Genomic DNA, 12,010 nt, shown 5'->3' with positions numbered 1-12,010 from the left:
CAAAAAATTATAAGCTGAATGAATGTTGAAGTTCCCATTAGAAGATTTTCTCCACCAAAAACAATCCTCAAGCATACTTGTGGGAGCTTTTAAACCATCTCGATGTGCTACACAATCCCAGATAGAAGAAATTTAAGGCATTCACCAATATTCCATTTCCTGTACTTTGCATCACATATCTGGTTTAGCTTCCGGGTTCATTTTTTCTTCACTATCTAGTTAAATTTATTATACCCCGCGAGCTCCGATATGAGCATGAGATGCGCTCGTAAGAGTAAAGGTGAGGAATGGTGAGTAGTAATTGATGGTAGGAGTGAAGAGGAATAAAAAATTCTAAGACATGAATTAATAAAAACTATTTTTTAGAATATTGTTCAAGTTTAATTAGATTTCAAGTTAATTATAGCTAGTGAGGTTTTTGGCCTTATGTTGGCAAGCAAGCTATGATAGGAGATATTCAGGCATTAAAATTACTAATGATTGACCAATGCTTACTCGTTGTTTATTTGTTGCATGCCGATCGAAAGAATTGTATTGTTATTAATAGCTCCTTCAATCTTATCGTAACACACTTCTGGATAGAGGATCAACTATGATAGGTCATCATTATTCTTTTCTGCAAACTCTCCTTCACACATCAAGGAGAAGGTGTACTCTTTTCCTCCATGTGAATGCTGCTGAGAATCCTGGATCTTATCTAGGGCTCTCTGTTCTTTGGGGCCAGTCTAAAGTTGTTGTCCTTGCTTATGTTTGCGACAAGATGAGCAGGAAGTTTCACGACTAGAGAAGTAAGTTTCTTACGTTGCTGGATAGAGGTTATGATAAAATCGATTATTAATGCAATTCCAATTTTCCCAATCGCTTGCTTCAAGTTTTTCAAAGAAACATGTGCATAATTGAATAGTCTAGTAGCGAACTTCATCTAGGAGTAATCCCCTCTAGAAATAATATGCACTGGAAAGCTTGGAATGTTTATGAACTCCAACAATGAAAGGGCCTTTGCTTTAGAGATTTTATGACCTTTAATAACTCTTTGCTTGCGTAAATTTCTTGGTGTGTGCTAAATAACCCAACTCATCTATGGTTTAGGTTCTGAAGGCACTTACTTACTATTCCTAATTCCTCATTTCTGGATGCCAAACGAGGATCTAGGGCCTCCTGGGCGTGGACTAGCATTCTAGTAGTTAGAGATGTCCTTATGGGAGATTTGTGTTTTAAACTTGGTAAGGGTCGTGACATTAATGTTTGATCGGACCCTTAGATCCTTGGATTTCCGAACTATAAAGCTGTTAACAAGGGAATGTTGAGGTAGATAAAAACCCTTAAGGTGGAGAATCTGATTCTGAATGGTGCATGGGATCCTCCCCCTTGCTTGTAGTCAGATGACTAAAGCTTCCCTGGCTTGTATTTAGTCTCTTCATATCCCTGTTACCCCCTCCTTTATGCTGTGGTATGGATGGGGGCAAAAAATGGAAGGTATAATTCAAAGCCGAGTTACAAATGATAGTTTCTCCAAGCTGCGCCCCACAATTGTTAAGTCGCCAAGCACCTCTAATACATTTCCTAAGGCACTGTTAAGTCCTATTTGCCAGCTGCACATCCACCCTAAGGTTAAACACTTCTTCTGGAGAGCATTGACTAGGCCTCCGACAACCAGGGAGTCCCTTTTATGCCTTTGATCCTCTCTATCTCATTTGCTTAAGGTACCTCTAGTCTACTGAACACTTACTGTTGAATTTTGATTGGGCTAGAAAAATCTGGTTTGGCTCACCATTATCCATTATAGTTAATCTAATGCATGTTACTTCTTTTTAAGTACTAGTGGGATGATTTTCTGGTTAAGGACTCCCTTCTTATTGACTACGACAAAGCTTATATAGCTTGTCTTTATTGGAACATATGGAAGACTCAATCAACCTCAAGTTTTAACGCTGTCATAATAAACCCATATCAAGTTATCTGCTTCACGAATGCTGCTGTGAGCGAATTCTAGAATTTTAAGAAAGATGATCACGAGCTGTGTTTAGTCTTACATGTCACCCAAGCTTATTGGACAGCCTGCAGAGAATTGTGTCAAGATTAACTGCGATGGAGCTTTCTCCTCAACTTCAAGCAAAGTAGCCATTGGTATTATCTGTAGATCTCCCTCGGGTCAATTTATCAAAGGCTAGCATAAGCAACTCAAAGCTGACTCTAGCTTTATGCCTGAACTTCTAGCATGCTTGAAGGCTACATAGATTTATTTCAATTTTTGCAATCTTTATGTTGTTGTGGAAACTAATTGCCTGGAGCTATTCAGAGCCCTCACTGGTCGCAATGAATTCCTTTGTGCTTGGTCTTATCATGAATTGCTTAATGACCTATTTGCTACTCGAGTCTTAAACCTACATTTCCTTTTCATTTGTCAAGCGTGAATGGAACTCTGCTCCTGATTGGTTAGCAACCTTATCCCTTAAGGTTGTGGATCTAGATGGTTGGATTCTCAACCCTCACTCCATTTTCTGATTATTTTGGCAAAAGACTCGGAGTCCTTTGAGACGACTTTCCAGCAGCCTGTTCTTAATTGCGATCGAGAAGGAATTGATAACTTTAGTTCAGTTATTTTATTATTCTTTTCTTAATGTCTTTTGCCCTTGGGCTTATGACTCTTTATTTTTTCTAGTCTGTTGCACTAGAATCCCGTTACTTTTTGTAATTATGAATGGATGATACTTTCTCCATTGGTTAAGAAAAAAATTAGATAGAACAATGGAATGAACGATAATTTGATATTTAGGTTAATATAATTTATAGTTCTTTAAATTTGTTTTTAGTTATCAATTTGGTCCTTTTTGAGTATAATTTTTATCAATTTAATCCCTTAAATTTATTTTGATTATCAATTCGATCCTTATTGTTTAAAAATAGTTTGCATTATTGAAATTTTCTAACATAGATAACACAATATTGATGCAAACATATAAATTAATGAAAAGGAGTATAATTATTTAGGTAAAAAATAAACTCTAAAATTTTAAATATCAAGAGAACAAAATACATTATAAGGGATTATACTAATAAAAATTAAACTAATTTGAGGATTAATTTATTTTTATTTAGCTATATATACATGTTAAGTTGTCAATATGCTTTAAGGAAAACACAATCATTGATTCATATAGTTTTGTCAAATTTTGCTTTTGGTTTCTGTATTTTTTTAATATTTTCAATTCTTATAGGAGTAAAAACACTAAAATTGTACAAATTTGAGTAACAAATATCATAAAATCTTGTTGAAATTATAAAAACTGAAAATACTGAAAAAATATAAAGATTAAAATCAAAATTCAATAAAACTGTAAGGATTAATGATTGTATTTTTCCTATGATTTACAAATTAGATTATTTTGAAAATTAATTTATATTTTAAAATTTAAATAACTTACATGATAATTTAAGAAAATATAAAAAATTAAATTAATAAAAATTAAATTTTAGACACCAAATCCGTAACAGAGAGAAACCTGAGGGATGAAAAGTTTCATTATCCCTTGACCTTTTCCAAATATTAAAATTCTTTGAACCAGTTCCGAGCCCCTGCCCTGCCAACCAAGAAAAAAGAAAACGGAACATGTGATTATTGGTTAAAACCGTTTTTGTTTGGTGAAAAGTACTATTATATTACCATACAAAACTATATAATATAAAGGGCATGATAATAAGCAGGTGAGGCAAATCCCGAAAGAGTGCGTTTTAGGGGTGAAGAAGGAGCTACGGCCTTTCCTTTTATCTCCTTCCTAAGTCTTCTTGTCATAAGCTTACAATGAAATTACTTATTTTTTCTGGAATCATGGTAGGAATACCAATTCTATGCACTTGTTAAAATAGACAAAAATGTGTTGTCCAAGAGAAAGGGTTGGTTTAAATCTTTGAGACATTAATCTTTTCAATCAAGCTCTTTTGGCTAAAATTATTTGGCCTGTGATTGATTGCCCATATTCCTCATTAGGCAAGGTTCTTAGGATTGAATATCTTCAAGATCCACTGCCTCTCCTGCTTGGAAAAAGATTTTAGCAGCTGGTAATGTGATTTTGCAAAATCTAAAATGGACAGTAAGTAATGGTTAATTTATTTACCTGAAAAGTCCACTCTTTTGACCTTTGCTGTAGTCAAATATTCCCTTTTTTTTTTTGGTTCAAAAAGTAGAAGATCTTTTACCGTGCTCTCAATTTCTCTAGAATAGACAATTAGTTTTTACTTCCTACCAGCCTACTATAGCTTTGTAGATTTTGCAAACTCCATTATCTTGCACTAATCAAAAGGGTTCTTTAGTCTGGACCATTAACTCCCATGGTAGTTATTCAGTTAAGGAGGGATATAATTGGTTGATTCATAATAATTGTCAATCTCCTTTTAACCGAGGTTTTATGTGGGAAGTTTTTTGGAAAATGAAATTACCTCCCAGGATTAAATATTGTTTTGGAAAATCTTTTTGAGAACAAATGCAGATAAGAGTATGAATGATTGGATTAACAAGTGGATAAACTTACTTGTATTCTGGTTCTTCCTTTTTTTCACCATTTATGCTATTTGGACATGCAGGAATCACAAATGCTTCTAAGGCGTGATGGTCATGCCTATGGATGTAGTTTCAATGGCCCAGAAAAATTGCTCTTTTTTAATCCATTGCAGTTACTTCCATGGTGAATCCACCTTGAAGGCACAAATTCAACATATCTCTGAGCAGCAACTTTCAATTATCTAGAATTTTAACCACATCATATAACATTTGCCAGAAGTATGGAAAATTTTCTGCTTAATCAACAAATACCAAGGGAAGCAAAGAACACAATTGCATATTTCCTTCAATGATTCCTTGCTTCACCAAAGTGACTCTCAAGTTCAAGGAAAAGGCTGCATTCAGCGAATTCTCAAGATATCATCGCTAATCAGTCTGGACTCCTTTTCATTACTAATCAGCGCTAGATATCATCTCCATCAACATTATCGCTGATTATTTTTGCGCATAAATCTTCTTATTATATTCATATAATTCTGGTTAAAATGCATAAAATTTATCTGAACTTTGAGGCAATTGCACATGACTTCCCTCACATTTAAAAATTTAAAATTTAAAATTAACCCTCTAACATTTATTTTTTTTCAAAGCCCCCTATTGTTAATTATATTTTTTTCATAAGGGTTAAAATATCATTTAACTAAAAAATATTATTAGATAAAATATTATATTGTAGAACTATGGTTAATCTATTTCTTATATTTTTTTGGGATAAGTGAGGTATTGAAAGTAAAAAAAAATGTTGTTGTTATTGTACAAAATTTTAAATATTTACTTTCGTATTAGTTTTATTCATATTTTGTTATCAATGATGCATAGTTTTTTTGTATTAAAGGATAAATTAATTTAACCTGATAATGTTTAAAATATTAAATATTTTAACCACATGAATTATATTAATCTAACTTGAAAATATAAATAAAAATTTATCCTTTAAAACAATAAAACTATACACTATTAATAACAAAAAAATATATACAGCTAATATAAATGTAAAAATTTAAAATTTTATATAGTGATAATAACATTTTTTTAGCCATCAATTCTTTAACTATCTAAAAAAATATAAGAAATTAATTATAAATAATTCTACAATATAATACTTTTGTTTAATAACTTTTTTTTAGTTGAATGACATTTTAATTCACATGAAAAGAAGAATATAATTAATAGTAGGAGTTTTGAAAAATAAAATTAAAGATTTAAAAAGTTAACTTAAAATTTTTAAAGGTGAGACAAGTTATATATAACTGACTTAAAATTTAAAAAAATTTTACATATTTTATCTTATAATTCTATGATCCTGACCATTATCATCTAAGATTTATATTTTGCGAAATGATATTGGGGCTTTGCTACCAATATTCTCTCAGTTGTATGTAATTTTATTTTAATTATTAATATAATTTTGCTTCTTACCAAAAAAAAAGAGAAGGAAAAAAAAAACCTAAAGCCTAGAATGAGGTTAGAATTAGACACGTGAAGAGGTTATCCGATAGTGTCGGATTAGTAACGGCAGAAACGCAGCTGAATGTCAAAGAGCAAGTGCCAATAGCTCTTCCGGTGCGTATAGCTAACAGTCCCACCTAGCTCTTTGCCTTGCACTTGCACAGCAAGGTCAAATCTAAAATAAGAGCGCCACTGAATGCGAGACATTTCAGAATTCAGAGTTCAAGCACGCAGGATCCAAGTTCGATAAAGTATAAACAATTCATTGTGGCAACCATCATTGCCTGTAGTTTAGTCTGTCCATTTAAAAATTAAAAAATATGCATAAACCCTCACTTTAAAAATACATCGTGTAAACTCTCTCTCTCTCTCTCCCCTAAAATTTTTATGAAATTTCTTTTAAGCGAAATCACAAATACAGACACACAAATAACTAATCAAGATCACGAAATTACGAACTGAATTGTAGGATCTTGTCCTTTTTGTAGTTTTAAAAATAATAATTTTACTACCAAGCCCCATTTAGTGACCACATTTGTAAGTGTAGGAGTGAAAATTTTTCCAATACAAATAAAGTTATCTTATAATTTTTTTTCAACTAAATTTCAACCCAATCAAAATAATTTCAGGACTAGCAAATTTTAAATTGGCATTTCAAATAGGGACATTTTAGTCAAAGTATTGTTTTAAAAACTACAAAAAAGGACCATGGTTGTGAAATTTAATTTCATAATTTTGTGATCCTGATTAGTTATTTATAATATTCAGAGGTCATTATTATGGTTTTCCCTTTCTTTTACGTTGCTGACGAATTAAATGACAATATGATAAGCATATTAATTTTTTAATAAATAATTGCATGGTGTCTATAATTTAGTATCATGTTATACAATTGCACATAAGTTTAGTCATTGTAAAATGTGTATTGTCTGATTTAAATACATGCTCTAAACTACATGTTTTTTTTTTTCATTTCAATATGCATAGCATAGGAAGGATATGTTGGGGCTCATAAATTGTGCACTCCCTGTGGAAAGATGTTGTAAAGGTTATATGCTTATATTTCGGCAATTTGACAGCAATACTACAGGAAAAAAAACTCCTCGTATACTACACTTTTAAAAATATTTTTTTATATACTATAAATTTAAAAATTAGTTTGATACAAATCAAGTTTTATTTTTTTTAATATAAAAGTATGAAACTTGGTTTCAATCAAGTCAAGTTCTATACTTTATTAAAAAAAATTAATATAACAAGCTAACAGTATTTTCTTTCCTTTTTTCTTTACATGAATAATTATTCATTTCTTCTTATTTTTTATATTATTGCTCAGTATTTTGAAAAATATGAAGATATTATTACCTTTTGCTCAAACTAATGCAAACTCCCACTGTGTGTGATTGTTATTTATGCGGATTTGTATATGAATTTTATATTGAAAATATCACATTTCAAATCTGACATTTAAAATTCATGTGTTTAAAATTTTTTATTTAAGTAATTTAAAAAGTTTCAAATGAAAGAGAGAGATAAGTTGATATTTAAAATAAAAATAAAAATTAAAAATGATGTGTTAACTTTTATTTTTTAATTGATGAGAAATAATAAATAGAGATAAAAAGACACAGAGACATCAATAATAAAAATATGAGAATAAAATATTTGAAATGATTGAAATTTCAATTGACTATAATATGAAGGAAATTTAAAATTACAGAAGAAATATAATAAGAAATAGATAAATTTAGATTTGGAATTTAAACTTTTGTGTATCCAAAAAATAGATTTGATCCAATCCAAATTCTCATTAACCCAAACACACTTGTATAAACTCATTAATCCAAATTTCTCACATTTTTTTATTATTGATGTCTCCATTTCTTCTTAACTCTATTTCTTATTTCTTATCAATTAAAAAATAAAAATTAACACATCACTTTCAATTTTTCATTTTTGTTTTAAATGTCAACTTATCTCTCTCTTTTCCTTGGAAAGTTTTTAAATTACCCAAGTAAAAATTTTAAACACATAAATTTTAAATTTCACATTTAAAATGTGATATTTTAAATATAAAATTCATATCCAAATCCACATAGATAACAATCATGTATGGCAGGAGTTTGCATTAGTCTAAACTGGAGGTGATAACACCTCCAAATTTTTAAAGATACCGAGCAATAAAATAAAAAATAAGGAAAAATGAATAATTATTCATGTAAAGAAAAAAGGAGAGAAAATGCTGTCAACTGGCCACATCAACTTTTTTTTAATAAAAAATATACCTTGGCTTGATTAAAACTAAGTTCCATACTTTTATATTTTAAAAAATTACAACTCCATCTGCATCAAACTAATTTTTAAATTTATAGTATATAAAAAATATTCTTGAAAATGTAGTATATGAAAAAATATTTTTTTCTATAATATTGCAGTCAAATTGCCTTATATTTCCATATAATAATATGGAAATGAGAGAACATGAGCTTCTTCTTCTTCTTCTTCTTGTTTTTTGTTTTTTAATGTAAAGTGGCAAGTACAAAGCTGGAAGAAAATAAGAGAACATGAGATTCTAGCACCCATTCTAAGGCGCTTAGGTTGCCATGGATAGAGAGAAGTTGAAGTTGTAAAAATAGCCAATGTTTAGCGGATCCTGCTAGCTCACCTTGCAAAAGATGGGTTGGCTATATATGAGCGGATTATCTTAGTTCTTTTTTGCTTTTTTAATTTTCTTAATTTTTATTAAACCTTGCCTGACTTTTCTTTAAACTTTTCATAGAATCTAGCACGAGTCTTATTAATTTTTCTAACAGAAATAATTATATTGACAGAGAGGAGTTGTATCTGGCGGGTTGAATCCTCATAATATAATGAACCAGTGTTTGAATTTTTGCTGAGAAAAATACTTATATTTAATGCCCTCTCATGTTGCCTCTGAAATGAGAACACTTATACATAATAAAAAAAATATTGTAAATTGTCAAGATTTCTTATATTATCCCATGCAAGATGATATTTTTGTACAAAAAAAAAAGTTTATATCAGTTGGATCATGAAGATTTACAAAAGTCAAAAGATGCCTTTAAAATTAAATAATTTATATAAAAGGTATTTATAGATTGCTTAACAATAAAATTTTTATATTAACAACGAATTTAATCTTATAATCTTATAAATTATGCCGTCATTGACAACGTATTTATTAACTGTATCAACTTTTGTTAGGTTTTTTTTAATAAATAAAAAAAACATGCGTATTTTTATATAATCCGTGGAAACTGAATTTAAAGCTTGAAGGTAACAGGGAACTGTGCAACGATCAAGCATACCGTGGAACATGCAGCGACACTCGTCCATCTGCATGGCACCCAAGGAGGGTCAAAGAATTAAACAAAAGCGCATCGTAGTAGTAATCTTGAACCATCGCGTGACGTTGATGTTGGGGGTAGGGTGGCATGTAGCAATAACAAGCGATCACTTCTATTATTCTGTTCCGCAAGGTCAGGCTCAGCCCAACCAAAGTTCTTTTGCCGCTCAATTTTAATTCCGTTGGCCAATAGGAACCGTACCGCAATGCCTAATCACGCGCGCGGCCACTTGCCTATCTCCCTGGTCCCTCCTCCCCGAACTTGGTATTGCGGCATTTAAATGCCCACGTCTCTCCTGGACTTGAATTTAAATGCTGATGCAGGGTTGAGATGAGCACAGATGCTGTACTATAAGGATAATTCTGCATTTTTCATATATGATTTTTTTTGAAAAAATTATATCTAAAATCTATAAAAGAGAATTTATTATCAACAGGTCTTATAAAATTTATAAAATATTCTCAAACTTCAAATATTTACAACTTATAAAAAAATGACAACTTATAATAATAAATTATAAATGATTGTTATTCAATTGTTAATGACTTTAGTCAAATTATAAACGCACAAGATTTAAGAATATTTTATGAATTTTATAAGACATTTTGCTAATGAATTTTCTTTAGTTGAATCTAAATGTAATTTTTTTCCTTTTTTTTTAGCAAAACGAAGACATTTTATTAATCACAAAAAAAAAAAACAGTATTACACACAAACAAAATAAAGAACGAACACCTGTGCATACAACCTAGGAAAGTATAAAAAGCAATAAAACGTATTTGATACAAACCCGGGAAAATAAAGAAACCAACAGAACCTATCATTACAACCTAGAAATACGATCAACCAATGCCCTCCTTCTCCTTCATTTTCCATGTATGACGTTTAAATCTGTTTTTTTGGCTTGAATTCATTAGCGGAGTGTTCTTTTCATGAACGAAAATGCATCAACACGAAAGAAGGCTTGAATCAATCAAAACTCAAAAGCGTGACTTTCAAAACTCTGATTCATCCCACCAGGCTTAAAAGCGTTTAGATGAATAGATTTTTGAATTTTTAATTTAAAATCTATGTATTTAGAATTTTTATGTAATGTCAAAAAAACTAAAGGTAAAAAAAAAAAAAAGATAAGCTGATATTTGAAATAAAAATATAAAAAAAGGAGTGGCGAGCTTCCAAATATTTTTAAATAGATAAAAGACAAAAACAAAAAAAAAGAGAGAAAAAGCAAGAGTAATAAAGACACTAATGGTGAAGACATGGAGAAAATGAGAGCATTGGAAGAGCTAAAATTTCAAACAATTAAGATATAAAATATATTTAAAATTATAAAGAATACTAATAAAATATGAATATAGATTTGGATCAAATTCAAATCAATATACTTTTTTGCATCCAAATGAAGGATTTAATCATACATCTAAATACAAGATTAATGAAGTTGAGTTTTAATTCATTATATATGTCTTATACGTAACAAAATTTATAAAATTAAATTAGTTACGTAATCATTGACTAAGAGTCTGTTTAGTTCATGTTATTATTTTTATTTTAAAATTTTTTTGTAATATAGTTTTTAAAACTATTTTTTAAAACAAAATAAACAAAAAATCTGTTTTGTTGTGTTAATTTAAAAATCAAATTTATAATTTAAAATCAGTCAATAGTGACGGCCATTGGAAGTTAATAGTGGTAACTTACTGGCTTATAATACCAAGTGGTCAAGATAATAATAGTTTTCAATAATCAAATGTAATATATTTTTAAAATAAGAAAAATAAAATGAAAATGGTTTTAAAATGTTTCAATTTTTTTTAAAAACGCGAAAATGAGAATAGTTTTGAAAGTAATTAAATTTAAAACACTCATCCAGATGAATTTTTAATTTTTTTTGAAAAAGCTATTATTATTTTTAAAAAACATAAACCAAATAGGTTTTAAGTGATAGAGTTAAGGGTAAGAATAGGTCAAGTTCTTATAAGAGGCTTATGCCCTAACCTACTTTAAGCTTAGCCCAGCCTAGCCAATTTTCTAAATAGGCTTAAGCTAGGTTCATATATTTAATTAGGCCATTTAATCAAATAGGACAAACTTAGTTTTTTAAGGGATAGCCTATGAACCCAACAGACTAACTTATTACACACACACATTCATATATTAAGTAATATATCACACACACATTAGTTTTACTATTTAATTTTTAATATATTAGACTTATTTATTGATTTTAATGTTATTATTTTATTATTGTATTTTATTGTAGTTGGTAAGTTCTTTTAATTATTATATATGATAATTGATAAATAAAGTTATATATTTATACTAATAATTTTAAAATATATTTGAGCCATTTAATATTAAAATGTGAGTTTATTTAAAATGCTTGCTTTTAAATAGGCTTTTAAATTGTGTTTCAGGTTAAACCATGCTTTATATAGGTTTAAGCTTGAGCCATGAAAAAAGCCTTATATAAGCTTTAGGTTGGGCTTAAGCTTTTAATTTACTATACAGAGTCTAGCCTATTTTCACCCGAGCCAAGACCTCTAGACAATGATGTAGAATCTTAAAATTCAAGGGCAAGGGTTTTGCCCCAAAAAAAAAAAAATCAAGAGCAAGGAATGCAAAATATTAAAAT

This window comes from Prosopis cineraria, unplaced genomic scaffold (genome assembly GCF_029017545.1).
Source record: "Prosopis cineraria cultivar Desert tree isolate PC_DT_omini unplaced genomic scaffold, ASM2901754v1 PC11, whole genome shotgun sequence".
In the NCBI taxonomy this organism is placed as follows: domain Eukaryota; kingdom Viridiplantae; phylum Streptophyta; class Magnoliopsida; order Fabales; family Fabaceae; genus Prosopis; species Prosopis cineraria.
Note: the sequence above shows the minus strand (reverse complement) of the source record.